This window comes from Zootoca vivipara, chromosome Z1 (genome assembly GCF_965207765.1).
Source record: "Zootoca vivipara chromosome Z1, rZooViv2.hap1.1, whole genome shotgun sequence".
Taxonomy (NCBI): domain Eukaryota; kingdom Metazoa; phylum Chordata; class Lepidosauria; order Squamata; family Lacertidae; genus Zootoca; species Zootoca vivipara.
Genome location: NC_142583.1, coordinates 35,454,505 through 35,473,276, shown reverse-complemented (window position 1 = coordinate 35,473,276; position 18,772 = coordinate 35,454,505).

Here is an 18,772-nt window from a genome sequence, read left to right as displayed (position 1 = left end):
AAGTATTGTTACATGCACCCCACCTCCAAGATTCCAGGGGTCCCAGGCACTCACCCATGGTCATGTTTCTCTTATGAATTCCAAGCATGGCAGAGGCTGTAGAGTTTTAAGATATATTTTACATTTACATACTTCTAGAACTACATTGATAGGAAGAGAGTTTACAACATTACATCTCCTTGTTTCTCTCCTTCTTTCAGCCCTCTTGCGCCCAGAACAGCTAGCCTTGCTCCCCAGTCTCTGAGCTGCAGGCTTTCCAGTTAGCAGCCAAGATAGTTCTGGCCCCCTAACCTGTGCCTGGAGTTTTGGCCTGGACTGCCTGTCTTCTTCCCAGCACACCGTTCAAAACGCAGCCTCCCCGCTTTGCCCCAGCTACTGCAAGTGTGGTCCAAAAAGCCCTAAATCTTCCTGTGACATCATGCGCAGTTACCCAGGCAACCTTCCAAATCTTCTCTCTGTGTCCACTCCTCAGAGCAAGGGGAAAGGACAGCTCTTTTGCATTGCCAATGGCCCTTAATGGCCCAGTATTATTGCCTAATGGCTAGCCCAGCCAGGCTGTTTTGCATGGGCTAACCCAGAAATTCCTCTGCAGCTTGTATTTCCCCCTCATATTCCAAATATTATCTAAATACTACTGTTTATTAATTTCTGCTATTCACTAATAGACTCTGGAACCCTAAATCTGTATCAGTGCCATGTGGTGATCAAGGGGAGACTCTATTCTGCCTTGGTCAGACCACCTACCTGGAGTACTGTGTCCAGTTCTGGGAACCATAATTCTAGAAGGATATTGAGAAGCTGGAATATGTGTGCAGAAGGGGACCAAGAGGATAAATGATCTGGAAACTAAGCCTTATGAAGAACAGGGGAGTTGGGTATGTTTAGCCTGGAAAAGAGGCAAATGAGAGGCGATGTAATAGCCATCTTCAAATATCTGAAGGGCTGTCACATGGAATATGGAGCAAGCCTGTTTTCTCCTGCTCCAGAAGGTAGGAAGGATCCTTGGAGGTTTTTAAGCAGAGGGTGGATGGCCATTTGTCATGTTTGATCTAGTTGAGATTCCTGCATTGCAGGGGGTTGGACTAGATTACTTCCTAACTCTATGATTCCATGATTCACTGACTGCTTAAAAAAAATCATTAATGGGCCAACAGCCATTACAGTTATTCACTATATTTTGACATATTGCTAACTCATGTTTTAGAATTCTTAGTGGGGTAGCTCCTACGCCACTGAAAATAATGCCAATATATTTCACATCTGGCAACCAATACACCCCTTTGGTTTCAGATGATACATGGGTGAACGAGTCTACAAAGCCCGGGACACAAATTTTCACAGCCCTCTAGCAAAAGTAATGTATTTAGTGTATACTCAATCCTGACCAAACGAAGCCTCCTAGGAGCAGGGCTTTTAAAGGGGAACTTGCAGGAACTCAGTTCCGGCATCTCCCAGATGGGTTCTGGCACCCACCTGGTGGGTGCCATTGCCACTCTAAGAGAATGAGGGAGGTGTTCATGGTGAGTTCTGGCACCTCTTTTTCTAGAAAAATAGCACTGCCTAGGAGGCTTTTACTCTCAGAAGCTCAGCATCAGGCTAAGGGCCAGGAATTCACCCTGGGTCATGAACTGGCAACACTATGCCCCAGACTTTCAATCTTGGTTACTGTTGGATTCAGACTCATGGCTGAAATGCTGACAATCACAGGGAGGTTTCCAGGTATGCTCAAGCAATAAGGTGTTAAAAGAGAGGTTGGGTAGCCATCTATCAGTGATTCTTTAACTCCACCTCTACAGTCCTAGGATTCGGTGATCATGCTTTCAAACCCTCTTCACACCATGGTAGACATGCAAAGGTCCAAAAAGGAGGCTGGCCACGATTGCTCTGTTCAACCTACACTGTTAGATACAGTATGCCTCTGAATACCTGTTCCTGGCAATCACAGGTGGGCAGAGGGCTGTTGCCCTCATGTCTGGCTTGCGGGTTTCCTATAGGCATCTGGTTGGCCACGGTGAGAGCAGGATGTTGGACTAGGTGGTCCATTGGCCTGATCCAGCAGGCTGTTCTTAAGTTTGCATGTTCTGGGGGACACTGTGGTGGGGCTTGCATGCTAGCCTTGACCCCATCCATGCTCATAGGCCCTTGCATGTTCAGGCAATCACCTGAATAGGGTTATTTCTGCATCTAAACTAGTTCTGCAACTGCAGCTTGATGCAAATCAGCCATGAGGGCATGACAGGAGGAGCAGGAGAAATGGCTCCGTTTGCGATGCTGGCTAGCTGAGCATGCGTATATGAAGTCAGGGCTCAGCAGTCATTGAAATTAGCATCTTTTCAATATGCAAGCATTTTTCTTCCAAAAAAACAGAGACAAAAGACAAATATGCTGTTTTCTAGTTGCTAGGCTTGAAGAGTAGGGCTTGAAATTTAATTGGCAGGGTTTCTGCATAGAGGCCTGTACAACGTGTGACCCACAAAGCTGAATGTAGCCCAGAAGACAAACATTTGTGCTTGCCAAGTGTTGGACTCAACTATCCTGCGCATTCAACCCCCATCTTTGCGGTCTAAGACAGGAAGGAGAATCAGGAGGTTTATCAAGATCTTGGTGGGATGCATTTAGTTTTGCCGGCTTGATAGCGTACAATGACCTATAAATATTATATGATAAGGATGACATTGAAAAGCACAGGAGATACAGGAAGGAGACTTTTTTTGTATTTTGCTTAAGGTGCCAAGACGCTTGAGGCTAACATTGCTCTACTCTAAATTCAGAGCCAGAGCTTCAGAGCTGGATCAAGGCAGAATGGAGCGATTAAAGCGAAAGGCCCATTTCTGTAATTTTTAAATATAGAAATATTTACTTAAACTGAAAACTACTGCATAGCATTTTATAGGCCTTTTTCAGTAACTGAAACTCTTGACAGCTTCTCTCATAGTCATCGGAAACAGATGTGCAGAATTCCTGAAAGGAGGGGGGGAGGGATGAAGAACCTACAAAGTTTTACTGGAGGTTGTGTGTCATTTCGAATTTTAACAAGCTGCAAAGATCAGTGGAGATGCAGTCACTCCCTTTCGGATGACTGCACAACAACCTTTTGGGCAGAAGGAAGAGCAAGCCATGCTGGATCCAGAAGGAGATACCCAGAGTATCTGTTCCGGTTCTGCTTCTCTCTAGAAACAGGCTCCAAGACTGCAAGTGGGGGAACTAAATGGTTTTATGGCCACGAAAAGAGAGAGAGAGAGAGAGAGAGAGAGAGAGAGAGAGAGAGAGAGAGAGAGAGAGAGGAGGTCTTTTCTTTTCCAGTCGGCATTTCAGATGCACGATCCTTTCCTCTTTTCTTTTTGGTTTAATGGGCTTTCTGCACCATGCTATGTTAATGAGAGGAAACAGATTGTTCCTATTTATCTCATTTAAAACATAGAGCAAACTTGGGTGAGTTATGGCACATATGCAGTTCGGCACACACGATGCTCACTTGCCTATATAGAAAATCCCTTTCGCCCAGGCCAAAACTAAATGAGACTAACAATGCCCGCTGGCCCAATCCCACAAGGAGGCGCTCCATCATCAGAATATCTAGGCACCAAAATGCAGCAAATGAGACATATATGTTGTCTACCAGCTGTCTGGCAGCCCCACATTTAAACAGACTTCACCACCTGAAGAAACCTACACAGCTTTTCTGTGGGAAAAGGATTCAGATAAATCGCCATGGGGCGGTGAGCTGAATAAATTACTGCTGCGCCAAAATCTGTCCTTTCTCAAATGCTCTCTTCTCCTGCGAAACAGGCTGCCATTTTTCTGCTTCGTTCTCAGGACACCGAATGTCGGTTATTGGAAGATTCCAGACAGATTAAAAAAAGAAAGCAATTATTCACACAATTCATTGTCAGACTATGGAACTCACTCCCACAAGAGACAGTGATGACCACCAACTTAGATGGCTTTAGAAGGGAATTGGACAAATTCATGGCTATGCTCTACCAGCCATCATGGCTATGCTCTACCTCCACAGTTAGATACGGCAATGCTTCTGAATACCAGCTGCTGGAAACCACAGGGAGTGTGGAGAGAGTACTCTTGTGCTTGGATCCTGTTTGCAAGTTTCCTAGTGCTGGACTAGATGGGCAATTGGCCTGATCCAGCTGGCTCTTCTTACATTCTTATGGCACTTTAAGACTTTGGTGGGTGCAGGATTTTCAGCTCACCTTTTCATTGCAAGGCAGCTGAGGATGGTATCATAGAGAAGGGGTAAAAATTGGTTTCAGTTTACATTTAAAGGTTAATCTTTCTTTTTTTGCACCTTATGAAACAAGATGCAAACTGAAACACAGACACTCTTCAGATTTTGCAATGCCGTTCTCCAGCCAAGTAACGTGTACAACAATTCACACACTAGGGCATTAAAATGCACGTGTTGGTGAAAATAGCACACAGAATGCACTATAGCCGAGAAATCTGGTTTGCACAAATGTGTATATTAGGCAAAATTGCCTAAGAAAAGTACGTATATTAGGAGAACTTTGTGCTAAATGCTGATAAATGTGGAAATGTGGAGAACTGATGACCGGAATAATGAGAAACTGGGAAAAGTTGAACTGGACAAATCCGTCCATTCCCGGTCGCATGTGCATGTTTTCCAGTAAAATTGCTCCAACACTCTGCAGTCTCCCTGACTGACTACACTTCCTAAACTAAAAAAGCGCAATGGGAGGAGTTTCCTCATGGCATCTTCCCCTGAGCTTGGATGGCAGTGGAGGCACCTAGGAAGGCTGCAGAGAGCAGACCACTAGAGAGATGATTTGTTGAAGGAAAGAATGGACACTTGCAGGCACACTTTGGCCAATACAAAAGTAAGGTAAAGATGACAAAATCCATGCTCCCCATCCCCCATGAAAAATGTCTCTCTCCCCTTTGAGCATTTTCAAATCTATTCTCAGTAATTGTTGGAGAATGAAAAACCATGGAAGAAATTTTCCAAAGAGTCCTGGAATAAATGCATTTCATTCTAACCTATTGTTATTGCACAAGGAAAGCTGTTCATAATAGGTCATAAATGAAGAAACTGGCATCATTTTGGCAATACAAATATGAGGAGTGAGGTCATAAGAATCTTTTGGAGAGAGGGTGAGTGTTGTAACATACTTTAAAACATACATTAGGTTGATGTAAAAACGCAGAAAACGAAAAAGCTATTATTGATACAAGCAGCCTATTTGGAAGGAAATTAATTAATGGCCGGACCCTGATCCCAGATCTCAGCAAGCCAAGAAACGCTGGAATGTGCTCAGGTTCCATCTTTTTGGTCTGCCAAGTAATGTAAGCTCTTACGAAGCCAAATCATAGATAATTTAATTTCTACCTGATCGTTCTGTAAAAGAATACTGTGAAAGATAGGAAGCCTTTACAGAAACATCTCACAGACCATATAGCTTAAAAGTAATTTCTCTGAATCAGCAATGTGTGAGGGGTGCTGCTGCTGTGCTCACTGGAGAGGGGAATCAGGCAGGGAAATGTGCCATGAAATCAGGGCTGCTCTAGGTTGAGAAGGCATCTGTGGGGTCATCATAGACAACCCAGAATCCCCCCAACTTCAGGCCACCACACCCTGCCGCATGTCTTTCCTGGCGAGCTCAGTTCTGCTGCTGCTCCACCCCTTCACACGCCACTTCTGTTTCTCAGCGAAGTTTTGTGGCATTAAGGTTGCGATCCCATCTACATTTGTAGCAGTGGCACAGGGAAGTCAGCATGGCTTAACTGGCTTCCCAATGCTGTGTGACAGGGCTGGTTACTGAAGAGGGCCAAGACAATGGGGAGCTCTATGCTCCTCTATTCTTCCTCCTCTAGGTTACCAGCAGCAATGTGCGCCATTGGGAATGCCACCCTACCTGCACTGCCCCACTGATCGCTACTGCTTCATTGGGACTAAGTTCCATCAAACTCAATAGAGCTTGCTTCTGAGTTGACGTGTATGGGATTGCACTCTAATGATAGAAAATATTGCTCTGTGTGTGTTTGTGTGCATGAGAGAGCATTTGTGTGTATGTGACTATGAAGCCCTATGGACCTCAGCCACACTTCGGTGCAACCAAGAGGTGGGTAGAGGTATGAAAATAAAGGATGGCTCTATGGAGATGGACGGGGGGCAGCAAGTTTTCTAGACTGGGATTTGGGTCGAGAAAATTACCAATACCTTTCAGCTGCCAGCTGTTGCAATAGCAGATAGAGAGAGCTAAGTTTTTATTCCAAGCTAGACGCTTCATCAGTCAAAGAGTTGAGAGCGAGGCAGGATGATGAAAAAAGAGAGTTCTGGCTTAGAAGGAACAAGCCAATTGTTGTAATGGATTGCAGGGCATCCTTGGACACTACTAGAATTGGGGCAAAGCTTCCCCACTGTACTAACTCTTGGGCCACCTAGTGTCACAGCTACGGAAAACATTTTTCCTCACCTAAAAAGTATCCCTAGAATAGCAGAAAGCAAAATTAATGGCAATAGTAGATAATTACAGCAGGCGATACAACAACCTCAAGGAACTTTGTTGACTTGTCTTACGGAAGAATTGCTACAGAGGTTTCTGGAAAAACTACCAAAAAGACAGAAGAAGGATCACATTTGGAATTGTCCCGAGTTATTTCAAAACCTACAGCCCAATTAAGCTGTGGTACATGGAGTTTAGTGCATTTTTGCCTCTCCCCCCACCCCACCCCCAGTTTACGTTTTACATACCTTCTCTCAAATACAGCATGGAGCCAGCCAACATCTCAACTAATGCACTGAATATAATCATGGCCTGCCAGTGAAAGCTAAGTTGATTGCGCAGAAATCAACTGTAAATGGAGAACAGTCATCTTGTGTTTTTAGTGGGCAAAATATTAAAGAGCAGGCAACATTATACATAAATATTCACCGCAAAGGGTATGTTGCAAGGGTGAACATTGTAATTCATTTCTGAAATATGTTGTCTGCTTTATTCCGTCTCTTGTCTATGAACCCAAATGTGTTTTCAAGACTTCAAAGGAAGGAAATAAGATAAGACATTGAAAAATGGCTGAGAAGGGGAACATTTTCAAATTACACATGCAAACCAAGAAATAATATTTTAGGAATGATTTCCAGAATTACAGATAGAGCCTGTGAAGTTGTTGTAGATTTTGTTTTTGTTTTTTGTTTTGTAAGAAAATGAAGCTTAAAAGAAGGAAACAACACAGTAATGGAAAATGTCCATTTTGAAATTAGAAAATATATCTTAGGTCCTCAGCAGGCTTACTCTACGGATTGACATGCCAACAGAAACAGAGGCATACAGCTTTGTCACATATGTGTCGCTTTAAAATCACTTGTAAAGATTATTTATTGTTGATGTGCACACACAGCTGCTCTGACCAGAGGCATGCTGGGCTATTCAAAGAGCTCTTTGGATGCAGGGCAAGGAACTGCCACAGGTTCCTGCTCTACCCCTAAGATTGCAAATAGTGCTCAGGTCAGGATGAAATTGTTTGGAGACTCAGGGGCTTGAATTTTGCAAACCGCAAAGCAGGCTCCTGTGAAATGTATGTGCTTAGCCCTCAAATCTTTTTCTGCAAGAAGGGAATGGTAATATGCAACACTGGGCCCTGCCATTAGTGCGAAACTTCGGAACTCCCACCACCACCACCACCACCACATGGCTTGAAATCAAACAACACAGGCAGAGACAAAATGTTTTGCAAGCCCTGATAATCAATTGACGGTTGAGACTTCTAAGTTCTCTGCATGAGGCTTTGTAGATGTCTGCAAACCCCCTTTTGGTCCAGCCACATCTTAATCTGCCCCACACCTAATGATACCTAATGAACCAGACAGAGGGCCTTTTCGGTAGTGGTGCCCGCTCTGTGGAACACCCTCCCATCAGATGTCAGGAAATAAGCAACTATCCTATTTTTAAAAGACATCTGAAGGCAACCCTGTTTAGGGAAGTTTTTAATATTTAATGCTGTATTGTTTTTAACACTTGATTGGGAGCTGCCCAGAGTGGCTGGGGAAACTCAGCCAGATGGGCAGGGTATAAATAAGAAATTATTATTAAATTATTATTATTATATATATGACACCAGGTTTAGGATAATGGGTCTGACTTGTGGGCAAAATTAAGGCTCAGGACTGGCAGCTCCCCACTCCGATATAATATTTTCAACAACTTAAAGAAACCTCAAAATTGAACTCTCTGCTTTAAACACACACACACACACACACACACACACAGAGAGAGAGAGAGAGAGAGAGAGAGAGAGAGAGAGAGAGAGAGAGAGAGAGAGAGAGAGAGAGATGTGTCTCTTCTAGGCATAAGAATCAGAGCCCTTCATTGAAACCATGAGAGAAGAAACATGAAAGGAATCCCGATTCTCAAGAAAACAAATTAAAAATAATTTTCATGTTAAATGTGTAAGGGGAATAATATGATATAAAAAACACACACTATTATCTAAGTTCCTTTCCCCCCTCAATAAATAAGATGAAGCTATCATCTAGACAGTTAGATGAAACTAATTTTTTGTAATGTTGTTAAAAAACTGAATTTGAATGGGTTGGATTAATTGTTCTGTAGGATCTTGCGATTTGAAAATTCAATTGATTTCCTATTAAAGCATGTTAAGGAACCAAAATTTTCTGGTCCACTCCTTGCTCTGCTAAAAATGCTAACACTACTACTTCTTCTTTTTGTATATCTCACCCAATAGTAAATTTCAGCCTCAGATATGAGGAATTGGTAAATGGAGAAGATGAATTGTTTCAACTCAAATACTATCCCTCACTAACTCTTTTGTAGTTCAATATATATTTTTAAAAGGAGAAAAAACATTAGGAGATTACAATGCCAAACAACTGTTCATGTTAAAATGTAAATGTTATGGATGGCTTACATGATATGATTGGTATCCAGCCATCTGCAAGGGGGGTTAACAGACAAAGCAGCCTTTCCTGGAAGCCATCTGCACAAACACTGATTGAGCAACTTCATGAGATTCCTATTTAGGAATCTATGAATTGATGAGGTGGGAGACTGTTCCCAATTACTCAACTGCAGCTGAAGCAATGAGGACATTATTATTATTATTATTAATATTATTATTATTATTATTATTTTGCTATTATAATTATTGCAAATATAGACACTGAAATAATAGCCAATGTAATCCACTGAGAGAGGGTCTCCCTGTTCTACTACCACCAGGCTAAGAAGTATCTTTCACCAACACTGAATTATTTTTGAGTTTCATGATGCTTACCTAGTCCACAGGTGTCCTGGATTTGCCTCATTGGAAGCTGTTCCTCTCTCCGAGTTATATCCCCTCCTCCATTAACTGGATTGCAAATGCTGAAGATCCAGAACACAAATGTTTCATTTGCCACTTGGGTTTGGAGGACTTAACTGGCTGCTGCAACTGGTTTTCCAGAGGTTGCTCTTGTCACAATGACACATGTGTTTATGATCCTTGGCTTGATTGCCAACTGCAGAAAGCTGTCTTAAAGCCTGCTCTTAAAGAGGACTTGCAAAAATGACTTGATATTCACTTGTCTTAAAAGGAACCTTCTCACTTAGAGGTCCTCCTCTTCATTAATCCCCATCCCAGTGGTATGGACAGATTGCATATTTACCTATATATCACAGCGAGAAACCCCATTTAGATCGACCTCCATTTGCATTAAAATGTGCAGTTCGTGTAGGACACATATAAGGAATTTCTGGGAGCAGCCAATGGATGAGAAGTTTCTGAATCAAGCCTTCTGAAGTAAGGTGAAGATGAGATCTGAGATAATGAAGGATTTCCTGTCTAGAAGCTGTTCTGCCTTCAATGTCATGAGGGGAGCAAGCCATTGGAAGCTGACAGAGACGTTCGCATGTTCACCAAAGCTTATTTTTTTACCAATTAACTACTATATGAAGCGGGACCCAGGTGGCGCTGTGGTTAAACAACTGAGCCTAGGGCTTGCTGATCAGAAGGTCGGCGGTTTGAATCCCTGTGACGGGGTGAGCTCCCGTTGCTCGGTCCCAGCTCCTGCCAACCTAGCAGTTCGAAAGCACGTCAAAATGTGAGTAGATAAATAGGAACCGCTACAGCGGGAAGGTAAACGGCGTTCCATGTGCTGCTCTGGTTTGCCAGAAGCGGCTTTGTCATGCTGGCCACATGACCTAGAAGCTGTATGCCGGCTCCCTCGGCCAATAATGCAAGATGAGCGCGCAACCCCAGAGTCGGTCACGACTGGACCTAATGGTCAGGGGTCCCTTTACCTTTACCTTTACTATATGAAGCAGAGTCTTGACTTCTATGAGAATTACCTGCTGGGTACTGCATATCCCCAGAGCCCTACGCAGAGGCCAAACATAGGTTTTGAACACTTTTTAGATATCTTTTATGACTGGGGTCCCATTTCCACTTATAATTACCACAGTCAAGAGAAATATTTTTACTCCATAAACCGGTTTTCAGTGATGCCCTTAAGTTTATATATCATAAACCGCAACTATATTTCTATATGTTACTATTTTTTTAAAAAAATGGAAACGATAAACATCTGAGGTTCTACAAAAGCAGGAATAAGAGAGGGTTCCACTCTGCTGTATGAACGAGACGCTTAAAAAGGTTCTCATAATGCATTTTCAATAAAAGGTTTATAAATGGAAACATCTGATTTATATTTTTCAGACTAACAACTATGTTTTTTTAAAAACAACAATGCGGAAGTTAGGAGTAAAAGGTTCAATTAAACCACCTCATTGGATCTCATTTCTTGAACTCTCTAGGGAGCTATGCAGTCATTCAGGGGGGAGGGTAGTGTCCCTTTTATACACCGATAGAAAATAGAACTTACTGCATGTGTCATAAGCCCCAACAAACATAAAGGGATAGTTTTGTCCAAATCATATTAGTCTTGAAAGGAAGCAAGGAGCTTTAATCTCAGGTGTTTGATCAGGGGTGCCAACTTGAATAAAATATTGGAGGGGCCGAGGTAAGCCCCGCCCCACATAATTGATCACATGACACGGTGCATGTACACCATTTGAATGACATTGGCCATCAACTTGGGAGGGGGTGGCACCCTCAAATATTTTTGGGGGAGTGAAGGCCTCTGGCCCCTAGGAGGTGGGTCCTATGTGTTTGATAATTTCAATGTGGTTGAAAAGAGCCTTTGGGGTGTTTCAGAAAGTCAAGGTGCTCATGGTGAAGTAGTTCTCTGTGACTGTGGCTCTGTACACTCTTCTATACCTAAACCTTTCAGGAGTAGGTTGAGTGCTAAGTGTGCTGATGCGGAGTTCTTCATGATCATCTTGACCAGCTTATTTTTTTAAAAAAAATATATATTGTGAATTGGCTCCAAACACACTGCCAACTAGGGACAATGGAAGGCTCCATTATCTCAACTTAGCACATAGAGTTTAAGTGTCCATAGTTCACTTTCTGAAAACTAAAAAGAGCCTAGGACAAAACAAAAAACAAAAAACCAAAGCCAATGGAGAGTACTGAGATACTGAATGCCCCATGGGGTGGTTGTGTTTTTTTGTTTTGGAGGGGAGAGAACCGACCAGAGGAAGCAGAATTAAGTTATCTTCTTCTGACACACAACACACATTTGGCTTGTTGTGAGGCATTTTACTTGGGGTACTAAATGTTCCAAAAACCTGCTTGTTTAGGATTTTTGTTTTCTGTTGGAAAAGGTTAAAACATGGGATAATGGAGCACTGTCCCTCCTTTATTTCACTTTTAATTCCTCCTGAAAGTTTTTTTATTTATTTGCATTTTTGTTTCATATAGCAAATAACAAAACACCTTCTTAACAATAGTCAAGATACGCTATGTGGCAGATTGCATATTTCAGTGCTGTACCATTGAATCGGAAGGGACCAAAAGGGTCATCTAGCCCAACCCCCTGCAATGCAGGAATCTTTTGCCCAATGTGCGGCTTGAACCCATGACCCTGAGATTAAGAGTCTCATGCTCTACCGACTGAGCTATGGTTTCATGCACCATGTAGGAATCAGATTACATGTAAGAAAACTCTGTCAAGTAGAAGGTGAGGCTATAATTCTTTCCCCTGACATAACAGTTTTATTTATATGGGGGAGCATTTAATTCAGTGATCTCCCATTTGGAGTCTGAATTGTGCACTTGAGCCTGAGCTGCACCACATGATTATCCTCATGGATAATCAGCATCATCTATGACTTCTTAGGCAACTGAGAAAATCAAGACACCACATGTATCAGAGGTATTGTATATTTAGCTGAATTTGTACTCATCAGCATGTCCTAAAATTGTCAGCGTTTTATGATAATTTACATACATATGGAGTATTTCAGGGATTCGATTAGTCATAGCCATAGAAAAAGAAAATTCAGAAGTACCATTACTGCAGCAACTGCTTTTCTTTCTTTTTCTTTTAAAAAAAATCTTTCATCTGGTTTCTCTTATTCACTGGCTTAACCTGTGTGTCAAGGGAGGGAACTTTCATCCATCATCTACTAAGCGTGTGTTGGGATGGCCTAGAAATTCAGTCTCTGAACTTCAAACCTTTGCTTTCTGTATTCCATCAGACAGTTGAATACATACTCTCACTATATGATTAATCACTTTTTGAACCTTTGCATTTTTGTACACAATATCAGTGCTTTGCACCATTGCGATGTTCGTTGTGTATCTAAGATGGTAGTTTCTGTGTTTCACTGAGGTAGTGACTAGAGTCAGTGTTGTTTCATGGCGTAGTTCTACAAGATCACAGGGTTCAGAGGCACGGCCGGCTCTAGGGGTAGGCTGGGTGGCGCGGGGCGCCGGCTCGGCAGGGGGCGCTGTACGGCGAAGCCGCATGGAAACCACGCTGCACGCTGCACCCGCCCACCAGCCGTGGGAAGAAACGGGGCGGGGCAGGGGCGCCGGAGCGATCTGTGCACCATGGCGCCAGGGCGCCCGACCCGCTTAAGGCGGCCCTGTTCAGAGGTTTAAAAGACACACATGAAAGCTCATACCAATTACAAACTTAGTTGGTCTCTAAGGTGCGACAGGAAGGATTTTTTAAATTTTGTTTCAACTACGGCAGACCAACATGGCTACCTACCTGTAAACAGACCTGCTGCAAGACACACCTATCTTATTTTTCCGTGTATAAGACTAGGTTTCCCCCTTTAAAAAAATGTCAAAATTAGGGGAGGGGGCGTCTTATACACAGATGCTGTATATCTCCCCCCCCCATTTTCTTAAATCTGAGTCCTCAAAAATAGGGGGCGTCTTATACATGGGGGCATCTTATAGACGGAAAAAGACGGTATATGTTCTCTGACTGAGCACAGTTCAGCCAACCCATGCACAGATAGAAAATAGGCCTCAAAGTCCCACGTTGAGCCACTCTGAAAGTGCCAACAGATAGGGGATATTCAATGTGCTGAATCTTAGAAATCAATACAGGTTCAGCCTATGGGAAAGTGATCTTTGGTCCAGTGCCACTAGCTAACTAGGTTTGGCAACAAGCCTGTGACCTACAACTGTCACCTTGCAAAATGGAAATGTTCAGCCAGCTAAGAATACTTTGGGGTTTTCATTGGCTAAAATGAAGAAAGCACACAAAATATTTTCAGTTAGCACTGGAACAAATTCTGCATTGCACAGCTGTGGTGAAAGTGCCTTCCCTCTGAGACCATCTAGAATATGGTGGAGACATAAAGGCATTTGCCTGCTCCATTAGGACTGTTATTGTGTTGACAATCATTTTTCCAGGAAAAGCAGATACTTTTTTAAAAAAACGAGATGGGAATGAAATCAAGGCATTCTTTACATTATCTCAGTGTATATTAATCATTCTACCAGATCACTTGTGTTCTTTTAAATCAATCAATCAATCATTGTTCTGAAAGAATCTCCTAGATGTCCAGTTCATACAATTGTAGAAATAGCTTTGTAAGAGTTTATAAAAACAGGCCAGGAGTACAGACCCTTACTCGTATAAGCAATTGTGCCGAAGTATTCTGCACTAACTGCAATCTCCAAACCAAGCACAAGGGAAGCCCCACTGTAGTAGTCCAGTCAAGAGTAAACAGAGTATATGGCCACACATCTTACGCAGAGTATATGGTCACAAACCAATGTAAGCTGAGGATATGGTCACATATCATCATCAAATTTGGCATTCCGAAAGCTAATGAATATTGACCATTTCTCACACAGAATTTTCATGTGCCTGGATGTAGCATGTCAATTTATGCATTGCAGCTGTGCTCCAGATCCTCTAAAACAACGCACATGGCAGTGAGACTATTGACATTTCTGCTGCCGCCAATAAATTTACAACCATTTCAACACCAGTTTCAACAAAACATCCTGCCATATAATAGTATTATAATTGTCTTGTCTGAGATATTGTACCCAGTTACATTTGTACTTATGGTCACATTTTCCAAAATATTTGTAAGGGACGTCACCTCAAGAACTGCTTCCTTGAATTAAGGGAGTAAACGCTTAAAGGTCATAGACTTCCACTGGCATCTAGAGTTTGGGACTAAGGGGGCAGCTTTGAATGTGGGATAGCCCCACCCCGTATCATCTTGTTGACTTGAATAAATACTGTTGTACTCATGTTATTTATCAGGTTGTGTGGGGCTTGGGTGGGGCAAATATTGCTACCCAGTCATCCAAATTGGGGGGTCCCAGTTTTTCTTGGATAGGGACTTGAGCCAGAAAACACAAACACTGAACCCAATCCCAGTGTAAATCACTCTGTATGGAGGTGATGAAATTGATAATGTGATGTTAGCAGGCACATTTGCAAACAGAATTGTAGATGACTTGTATATTTCTTCTAAGACAGTGCACACGCCATTATCTATATATTTTAAGTCAGATGCTGCTAGGAACTGCATAGAACTTTTGGAAGAAAGAACAGTGGCTATTAGGTTGATTTCGGAAGAATAACTTAAGTGCTTTTGCCACCTAGAGGACATTGCATCCAAAATAGCTTTAGAATCCAAACTTCTAGAAGTTGGAGATCAAGCTATGCATTTACAGTATTTAACTGGAAGAACAGAAAGTCTCATTGTTCACTGTAACTTGAAGAGCAGAAAGAATCCCTCCCTACCATTCATATTACATAGTACAACCATAGCTGGGTTGTTTGGTTTAAAGCTATTTATAAATTTTATCTTAACTCTAAGTGAGTCTGCTCTTTCGCAGGAGAAAAGACTATGATGGGCAGGGGAGGGGGAGCTGACCCTATCAGGATCCAGTATCTATGGTGCCATCCATTAGTTTTCATAGGCGTTGTGTAGTCCAACAACATCGGGAGAGTCAATGGGAAGATAGCATTTGCACACATCCCCCTAATGCACACACTTGTGTCCATGTGTTTTGGTTGGGGAACTGCACCTTAAAAATTCAGCGAATTGAGAATTTTGAAGGATAACTGCTTTTTTACTTGGCATGTTGTTTTCGGAGCTGTGAATTGCATTTCTCCCCCATCCCTACTTGTGACTTTAAAAAAATGTAAACAAACCTACACTTGGCAGTATTTTAAAAAATGCAGACTTTTCTTACTTAGGGCACAATTATACACACTTGAGCTTTTATTTGGGATCAGGGGCGTCTTGCCTGTAGAGGCAAGTGGCGCGGGGCACCAGGGCGCCAAGTTCACGCTGAGTTCTAGAGGGCACCTGGGACGAGGCAGTGGCTGGATGTGGCGTCTCCCGGCATGAGCTCACTGCCCTCGGCCACCGCACCGAAGCAGCGCAACGCCCGGAGCCTCCACCTGTCATGGCCATTGTGGCACGGGTGCCAGGGAAGAGGCGGAGCTCACCCACCACATTGAAGCAGTGCCGCGCCTGGGGTCTCCGCCTCTTCCCCGCCGGAGGAGCCGCCCTCCAGCTGCTGCCCGCCTTTTCCAGCCCCTCAAAGCTGCTGGCCCCGCAAAGCGCTGTAAAAAGGTCAGCAAATCTGGGAAAGGGGGGGGGCCGGAGGGATCTTTGAACCACAGTGCCGGATAGGCTTAAGACGGCCCTGTTTGGGATACTGTTGTCACAACATATATCTGTTCACATTATTTACAGACTTTGCTGAGACAGCAGAAGCAAACCAGAATCTGCTGACTCCTCTTAATCAGAGGAGTCTCTGATACAACAAGAGATTGACTCTGATGAAAAACCTATTCCTTCCTTGTCAAGATGGCAATAACCAGCAGGAAACCAGGGCATCTGCTTTCATGTAAAATGCACAATTTATATAATGGATTTTGTTGGAATTAATCTTCACCCAGACAACAAGGAGTTTTTAAAAAGATTACACAGCTGGTTTTACTACTTGTTATCACCTGATTTTTTTTTATAAAAAATCCGCGCAAATTCCTTAGCTACAATAGATTTATTACCTACAGCAGAGTTCCATGGTGTGACTATCTTCTCCCTCATTCATTTTGTCAGCCCAGCACTCATTCTGCATGCCAAAATCTCAAAAGGTTAACATTTTCAATAAAAAAATGTCTAACCCACAGGAAGAAGACATTCACTCAGCAATCCTGCAGAAAGTTGCATGGGAGGAAGTCCATGGACCTCAACTGGGCAGAGGAATGCAGCTTGGGAGGGGGGGGGACGGAGGGGAGGAATGAGAAGAAAGTACACACAATTGGCTTCTTCCATAAAGACGAAGGAGAACAGTCATTTGCCAGGACCACCCCAAAGGCAGTCAATAAGCAAGTGGATGAAGTTACAAAAAAGCACATTTTAGGCACCGTAACACAATAATCCCCCGAGCAATAAAAATGGTGGGGTGGTGATCAGATTCCAAAAGGGTAGCCATGTCAGTCTCCTGTAGCAAAAATGGCCAAGAGCCCTTTGGCACCTTGAAAACTAGGAAAGTTGGGCCACTCTGATTATGGGCTATCTTGGGCAGTGATGTCTGTCGTGTTGTTATGCTGATTCAGCCGTCAGTGCACCCAGTTTTAAGCAATAATATATGGGAAAGAGTGAAGTCTAAATAGTAATATATTGTACAACAATAGTGGCAGGACATGGTCTGAGATTACATTTTGCAATTGCCTTGCTCAAGCAAAGAGACCACCTCACCAGTAGGTTACTGTGTTCTTCAGGAGAGTCACTAAAACATTAGAAGCCTAGTGATGAAGAACTTTCAGTGTTGCTCTCCCTGTTCTATGGAATAGCATTCCAGTAACCATTGAAGAGAACTGAATGCATTTTTGTTTCTGCAAGTTTTCCCAGCTGGGTGTAAAATGGTCCCTGCTTTGGGTGTTTACTTTGCATTGTTTTTAAACTTATCTTTCGTTGGAGGTCTTGTAGTGTTTTTTTTTAATAAAAAAAACTAATTTTGTTTTGTTTCTCTGGTCTGTTTGTAAATCACCTTGAGACATATGTGGAAGGCAATTCATTAAACTAATAAAATACTGTAACAACAAATTTTATTAGCAAAGCACATCTAGGCCTAGTCAGGGCTTGGATAGAAGACACCTTGGATAGGAGACACTGCGTTGAGTACCACAAAGGTGGGATACACACACACACACACACACACACACACACACACACACACACAAATCATACAATACATTCTTTCATTAAGGGGTACATTTGTGCTTCTAGGTATGCACGCATGGAATGGACTAATGGGAGCAAAAGAGCCTTCACTAAGGGCTTCCTGGACCAGGTTCTCCTCTGGAAGACACACAACATCAATTCCTGTTGCCATAGACTTTCAAGAGCTTGAGACCTTTGAGTATCTTTCAATCTCAATGACTCAGGGGGAAAATACCCCAAAATTTTGTGCTTGTGATGTGTTCCATCCCCACCACCAGTATTTTTATGCATACCAACTCCATATCTTAATGTCTAGCTATGTAATGTGCATCCAACGATCTGATTTTGTTGTAAATGGAAATAGACATAATTTTCCATGTTCACCCTTCCAAGTAAGTGCTTGAGAATGTAAAAAAACACGAGCTCTGGGCAACTATTGCCTTTTTCATGCTAATTAGTGCAGAGCTTAGCAAAACGGATCGTTGTTGATCGTTGGCATGGTGGTTTCCAGCATTCAGTCCAATTTAGGGGGGGGGAAACCTGATTGATGTGATGCTGAGAAGTTGGATGCGTAGGTTGAAAATTCCTCTGATGAAAAACTACTGCAGGTTCATGTTGCAAGTCTTCATGATTATAGTCTTACACGTCTATAAAAAAACCTGGAGAAGTCTTACAAACCCGTTATCCTTTTCCATCTGTTTTATAAAACTCATCTTAAATCCGAAAAGCCATTTTGGAAGATAAAACAGATGAAGACGAAATAGTTTGTGACTTTAACTGTCTAAGCTAGCTAGCTAGCCTGCTTATTTATTTATTTAAACTTATACCAACTTTCAGCAGTAACAAGGAGCCTCAAAGTGATTTACAACAAAATTAAATAACAAAGATGAATAAAAAGTGAAACAGGTCATTAGAACATTTAGTTAATACAGAGCATTAAAAACAAAGAAAGGCAGAGTTAGGCTGGATCCAGACATGTCAAAGAAGCAATTCAGTTAAACGTGTTCTAAACTCATACAGGGAAATTCAGTAGGGAAAGACAGGACTCCACAGTGCCATCTGGTGTCACAGTGTTATATTGCATATACAATGCATATAAAACACATTTTCTCTACCAATCTAGCTGAGTCCTTAATTAGGAATGAAAAAAATTAAAAGCCAAGTGGAGTACAACTATTTACCACAATCTACCTAAAAGTTAGAAAGGCTGGGGGCCAGACTAACTTTCTAGG